A 6,865-nucleotide genomic window follows, 5' to 3' on the forward strand; every position below is an offset into this window, starting at 1 on the left:
CAATAAGTCAGCTCAATAAAATTGCATAAAAGCAAGGGTCTAATTTGTGCCCTAGATAAACCCTCATTTGAATTGAAAGTGATCAGGGAATAGAGGGCGGCAATTTTGTCATTTGCATCACCAGTTGTCATGGCATGCCTTTAGACGACAATATTGTTCAAACTATGACCCCTATTGAAAGACAACAGTACGTGACTGCTTTGATGTCAGCCAACCCTGTCACTAGCCCAGATAGAGTAGTATAAATAAGCATGTCCACAATACTGAAATTCCCATCAAAACAACATATAAACACCTTTTAGTTTTTCCTCATTTTCAAGTTGGAAACTCATCAATGGCCTCCCTTAACAGCTCTGTCTTCCTCAGCCTCTTGGTTTTGATTTCCGCATTCATGGCGGCTCCGTCCTCTGTTGAAGCTCAAAGCCTTTTACCGACCGTTACCATCACAGCCAGCGGGGTCGTCTCTTGTGCCGTCAATACCACCCTTCCCATGAATGGGACTATGCCCCCACCTTTCCCTAGTGAGTACACATATAATATGCAGTGCACTTCAACTATAATTTATATATAGATAAAAGACCAATATTTAATTTGTATGTCGTTGTTAACGCACGTACTTGAACATGCAGATGCGTCGGTGGAACTGCGCTGCGGAAATACAACTTTGGCAAATACAACAACAAATGCACAAGGGGGTTTTACCTTGATTATCCGTTCTGTACTAAGCCTTTTAACCAACATTATTTCTCTGTTGTTTGGCTCTGGCCAATGTAGAGTAGTTGTTACCACCCCTCTGTCTAACTGCAACGCCACCCTCCCCGCCGTTGGAAATCTTGTAGCTACCGTAACTGGGATCGTAGCTAACTCGTTGAATGGTGTCACCATGATCCTTGGTCCTTTCCGGTTGATTTAAACATCTAAGATGTATTTAATATACATCACTTAATAGATGTAATGAATAAAACAAATAATATTGATGGATGCATGTAGCATTCTATCAAAATAAATGTACTACGTACTTTACTATTTGTATCAGTGTGTTTGTTCTTCGCCAAGCTTTGTGTTATAAGAGAGATCACCACAGAATAAAGTGTGCTCGGGAAGGTATCTATAACCTCCCTCTTTGTAATAATTGATCCCTCGAGTAATTTATATACAAGCCAGGTTGTGTGCTATGGTTTTTCAGAGCCTATTTTATATGCATTAGGTACCTTCATTTGCTGCTTTTATATTCAACAGTTCTATAACAAATTAATATTATTGTAATAGTTACAGATTCTTATTTTAATCGTAATGGTTGTCAGCAGCACTGTGTACCACTTTTACAGCAAGGACAACTCGAGGTTGTTCACATATAATCAAGCAGAATAATTGTCAAAGTCAAGTTTTACATTAATAGTTCATACATATTTTTTACTAGACTATTGTTGAAGGAGTACTCCCTCCATCCCTAGCATATGTAGTAGATGTGATTATTTTAAAAATTATAAAAATTTAACTATTTTTGAAAAATTTTGAAATATAAATAATTGGTAGTGACATAAAAAAAAAGTGTAAACAAATGGGAAGTAAGGGAGTATATTTTATATTTTTACACATAACATTGAGATCAAATAATGGTATTTATCTTATAACCATATACACACTCATACTCTACATTTTTCTTATAGTCTATATCATTTTAATTTTTAAGTCAGAGTTTTGAGAACATATCCAATATTATTTTAAATTATTGAGACACTTTAGAAATTGTAAGTTACCTTTCAAATTGTCGATGTCAAAAGTTTTAATATATATATATATATATCTATAATTAATGCAAATTACAAGTTTTATTGAGGGTACTTTAAACAATGTCAAGAATGGTGATAACAATAAGTTTGATAGTTCTTTTTACGTGATAAAAATATGTTTGATAGTTCTTTTATAAAAAAAACTAAGTGTTGAATTTATAAATATAACGGGTTAAACATCAAGTAAGTCACTTACTGCGTGCAAATGTATCAAGTAAGTCACTGATTACAAAACTGACTCAGATGAGTCACTAATTTAAAAATTTGTATCAAAAATATCACTCTGTCATTAGTCGAAATGGACAAGTGAAGGTAGTTTTCTCCTGATCTTTTGGAGCGATACAAATTTGATTGTAACCCGAATAGCCATCCAGAAGACAATAGTACTCATGACTGGCCAACCTGTCGAGCATCTAATCAATGAAGGGCAAAGGGAAGTGATCCTTCCTAGTGGCTTTGTTTAGCTTTCTGTAGTCCATGCAAACTCTCCACCCCGTGATTGTCCTTGTAGGAATAAGCTCATTCTTCTCATTTGCTACCACAGTAATTCCACCTTTCTTCGGCACACATTGAACCGGGCTTACCCATGAACTATCAGAAATAGGGTAGATGATCCCTGCATCTAGCCACTTAAGAATTTCCTTCTTCACTACTTCCTTCATGATATGATTAAGTCTTCTTTGCTGCTCGACCGTAGGCTTGCTACCTTCCTTTAACAGAATTTTATGCATGCAATAAGAAGGGCTGATTCCCTTAATATCTTCTATAGTCCATCCAATTGCCGATTTGAACTCTCTCAGAATCCTCAAAAGTTTTTCCTCGTCACTACTTGAAAGGTTAGATGCAATAATAACAGGCAGAGTAGATACATCACCTAAAAACGCATACCTCAAATGCTCAGGTAAAGGCTTAAGCTCAAGAGTGGGAGCTTCCTCAATAGAAGGCTTGAGGCGTTTTGGAGATTTGTTCAATTCCTCCATTGCAAGAGATTCAAAAGGCATATAAATCTTCCTTTTCCAAGGAGAAACATTCAAATATTACAATTGTTCTTCCCCTTCATCATCTTCACTATCTGAATTCCCCAACAAGGCTTTCTCTAAGGCATCGGACCTTAGCAATTGATCAAGTTCCGATGTTACCACCGAGTCGACCAACTCCATTTTTAAGCACTCCTTATTATCAGTAGGGAATTTCATAGCATTGAACATATTAAAAGTGACATCCTGATCCAGAACTCGCATGGTGAGCTCACCCTTCTGCACATCTATCAAGGTGCGGCCTGTCGCCAGAAAAGGTCTTCCCAAGATTATGGGAATCTTCTTATCCTCCTCGAAATCAAGAATTACAAAATCAGCAGGGAAGATGAGTTTATCAACCTTGACCAAGACATCCTCCATGATACCTCACGGATATATAATAGAACGGTCGGCCAACTGCAAGGTCATATAAGTCAGTTTGGGATCAGGTAAGTCCAACTGCTTGAAGATTGACAAGGGCATCAAATTAATGCTAGCTCCCAAGTCACATAAGCATCTGTCAAAAGACACTTTTCCAATAGTGCACAGAATAGTAAAGCTTCCTGGATCTTTAAGCTTCGGAGGCACTTCTGTTGCAGCACAACACTGCATTCCTCCGTGAGAGCGACTGTCTCTAAATCATCTAGCTTCACCTTCCGAGAAAGAATACCTTTCATAAACTTTGCATAAATAGGCATCTGCTCAAGAGCCTCGGCAAAAGGTATGTTGATATGAAGTTTCTTGAACACCTCCAGAAACTTCTCGAATTGCTTGTCTAGCTTTTTCTTCTGTAGCCGCTTGGGAAAATGTGGTGGAGGATAGATCTGTTTCTCCCATGTATTACCCTCAGGCGGAGTGTGCTCAATAGTAGTTTTCCTTGGTTCCACATCTTTCTCATGTTGCTCGATCTCTTTCTCAGCCTCAGCTTCTACAGTCAACTCTTGAGTTTGTTCGGGATTCGCAACCTTTCCAGACCTTAAAGTGATTGCCTTTACCTGTTCTTTAGCTTCTTTCCTTCCTGGCACTTCAGTGTCACTAGGTAGTGTACCGGGCTGATGATTTAGCAAGGCATTGACAATTTGCCCAAATTGATTTTCCAAGGTCTTTATAGAAACAGCTTGACTTTTGCACATAAGCTTCAACTCCTATAATTCAGATTTTTCATTAGCTTGTTACAACTGGAGTTGCTGTCTAGGTGCATACCGTGGTTGCTAAAAACCAGGAGGGTTATACTGCTTAGCTGGGTATTGCTGATAAGGGTGTTGAACCGCATTCTGAGCATTGCTCCAACTGAAATTGGGATGATTGTAGTTGTTGGGATGATAGGTGGATGGCACTGGTTGCTGCGATCGCTGGAAGTTGCTCACGAACTGAGCTGATTCACTAGAAATTACGCACTGATCAGTATCATGGGCACCATCACATAGCTCATAGACAGTAGCGATTTGATTAACTCCATAATTATCCAAAGTGTCCACCTTCATCGTCAAAGCCTTAAGTTGAGCAGCGATAGCAGTTACTGCGTCCAACTCCAGAATTCCTGCAACTTTCCCTTGTATTAGTCTCTGGGAAGGATTCTGGTACTCATTAGCAGCCATCAGTTCAATAAGTTGATAAGCTTCATCGTAGCTTTTAGCCCACAGGGCTCCTCCTAATGCTGCATCAAGCATGGGTCTAGACGTAGCACCCAATCTATTGTAGAAATAGTTGATAATCATCCAATCAGGCATGCCATGGTGTGGGAACTTCCTTAGCATCTCCTTATATCGATCCCAAGCCTTACACAGAGATTCTCCTGTTTGCTGAGCAAACTGGGTAAGAGCATTCGTGATTACAGCAGTCTTCGCCATGTGGAAGAATTTAGTTAAAAACTTTTGCGCGAGATCCTCCCAAGTGGTGATAGATCCTGCTGGCAGAGAGTGTAACCAACACTTATCCTTGTCCCTCAGGGAGAATGGGAAAAGGCGTAACTTGATAAATAAAAATAAATAGTAGATAAATTATTAATGAATGATGAGAAAAATGTACCAGTGAAAACATTAAAGTGATTAATAATAATTTATTTTTTGTAATCATTACTCAAAAAACAGTTTAAACCAATAGTCCGAATTGGTCCGTTTTATCGTCGGTTAAAAAGCGTCCACTTTATGTGATGGGTTTAAAACTGGTAGGTTATAACATTTGATCGTGTTTAACCTTGTTAACGGACCAACAAATGGTCCGTTACTCCCACCTAAATTTCTAATGTGTGGTAGGTTTTATTTTGTTTTGCTGTAGTGAATCTAAATAAATATTATACGAGTTTAGTTGAATTAGCTGAGTTCGAGCCGATCTCAAAGTGATTTCGAGTTTAAGTAGCACTGTGAGCCAACAAACAAAATGCTAGACACAGCTCATTTATGGTCATTGGAACTAATTTTCATGTTCAATATCAGCTGGTTTAAGAAAACAAAACAATTTTACTTAAACAAGTTGTTCCAGAATTTTGTTCATGAACAGCTGTCTAGTGCCGCAGACATCACGTGCAACCATGAATTAATATTGATCTCTCTCAGTCTCTCTGTTGTTGTTGTATAAATAAAAACATTCTTTAGTAGCACTGTATAGATTCATTTTCAAGAGCTAATTGCAAAATCTGATTATTTATCCCTTCCTTAAATAATGTTTAATATATATATTTTTTACAATAGTACCAGCTTATACAGCCAAAACCGCAAACTGTGTGGGGGTGGAGAGTTTAATTTTTATGTATATGTAGTCTAATTCCCTATAGCATGCAGAAGACAACGAGTGATTTGTGGTTAATTAGCGATTTCCATGGATATTGTTAACAATCTTAGAGGAATATTATGTTCATCAACTTGCATGCATTCATCTGCTTGCTGTGTGTTAGTTGTTACGTTTGACTATATATATACTAAGCGTGGTATGGTTAAAGTTCAGTAGTGTGGCTGTGGCCCGGGGGATTATTAAGCAATATAGGGAACACTTTCAACTGGTTTTTTCCTCTTTTTTAACAGTTGCGATACATATATATGAAGCTGACTTTCTAGCCTGTAGCTTGAAGACCACCACCATTATATGAGTCTCAATATATTAGAATATTAAATATTGTGAATTTATGTGAATCATGCGAATATATCTGTTGCATATTCAGTTATATACCCGTATAGATTTAGATGGCTAGCTAAAATATAATTTTTAAAATTTCCTTTTTTATAAATTAAATATTTGTTGACTATTTTTGTTTATAAAGTAGTACTCCCTCCATTCCTTCCAAATGTTTACATTTAGGTTGGACACAAGTTTAAAAAAAAATGATAAGCTTGTGTGCTATGGTTTTTCTGAGCCTATTTTATATGCATTCCTTACGTTAATCTGCTGAAGCACTGTGTACAACTTTACAGCAAGGACAACTAGAGTTTGTTCACAAATATTCAAGAAAAATAATTGTCAAAGTCAAGTTTTACATTAATTACATTATCATTATATGCATTTCCAATATTAATTTTACTTTGCGTTCCTTCATTTCAGTTTAACACAAATTGGGTTAATAACTTATGCAATATATATGTATCTTTTAGCTTTATATACTCTTACGATAACCATCTTTTAGCCAATTTATAGTCAATTTTGATCGTAGAGTAACGATTGAATAGGAATAAAAAAATGTTTTATCTCTGTTTTACCCTTAATCAAGTGTTACTTCACGGTTAAAATTAACACAAAATCGGTCCACGAGTGGTTAAGGATATTGAAACCTAAGGGATGCATAGAGAATGTAATTAAAGTTCTTAAGCCAAGACGCATGATGTTAAAATCAAAGAGATGCAAAGTGAAATTAACTATACTAAATTTTATTTGGTATTGCGCATCTTTTACATCACTCCCCCCAAAAACAACGATTACGATGAAAGAGGGGGGCTTTATATAGCAAACAACCAAATAAAAAAAAAATATTCTAACAAAAAACTATTATATTAATAATACTATCCAATTATAATATATTACATAATTTAACATTCAACCTCAAACTCATGATGGTGAATTAGAGGT

At 36.5% G+C, this 6,865-nt stretch overlaps 1 long non-coding RNA gene and 1 other non-coding gene across 2 annotated transcripts; both read left to right on the plus strand.

Annotated features, from left to right (window-relative positions):
* Positions 1 to 287: 287 nt before the first annotated feature.
* On the plus strand, positions 288 to 1,175 carry LOC141703617 (uncharacterized). Its single transcript, XR_012567614.1, has 2 exons — positions 288 to 521; positions 630 to 1,175. It is a non-coding gene; the product is annotated as an uncharacterized LOC141703617 (long non-coding RNA).
* A 3,362-nt stretch (positions 1,176 to 4,537) lies between these two features.
* Positions 4,538 to 4,644, plus strand: LOC141703621 (small nucleolar RNA R71). The gene has a single exon (XR_012567618.1). It is a non-coding gene; the product is annotated as a small nucleolar RNA R71 (small nucleolar RNA).
* The last annotated feature ends 2,221 nt before the right edge of the window (positions 4,645 to 6,865 follow it).

This window comes from Apium graveolens, unplaced genomic scaffold (assembly GCF_009905375.1).
Source record: "Apium graveolens cultivar Ventura unplaced genomic scaffold, ASM990537v1 ctg6847, whole genome shotgun sequence".
Classification (NCBI taxonomy): domain Eukaryota; kingdom Viridiplantae; phylum Streptophyta; class Magnoliopsida; order Apiales; family Apiaceae; genus Apium; species Apium graveolens.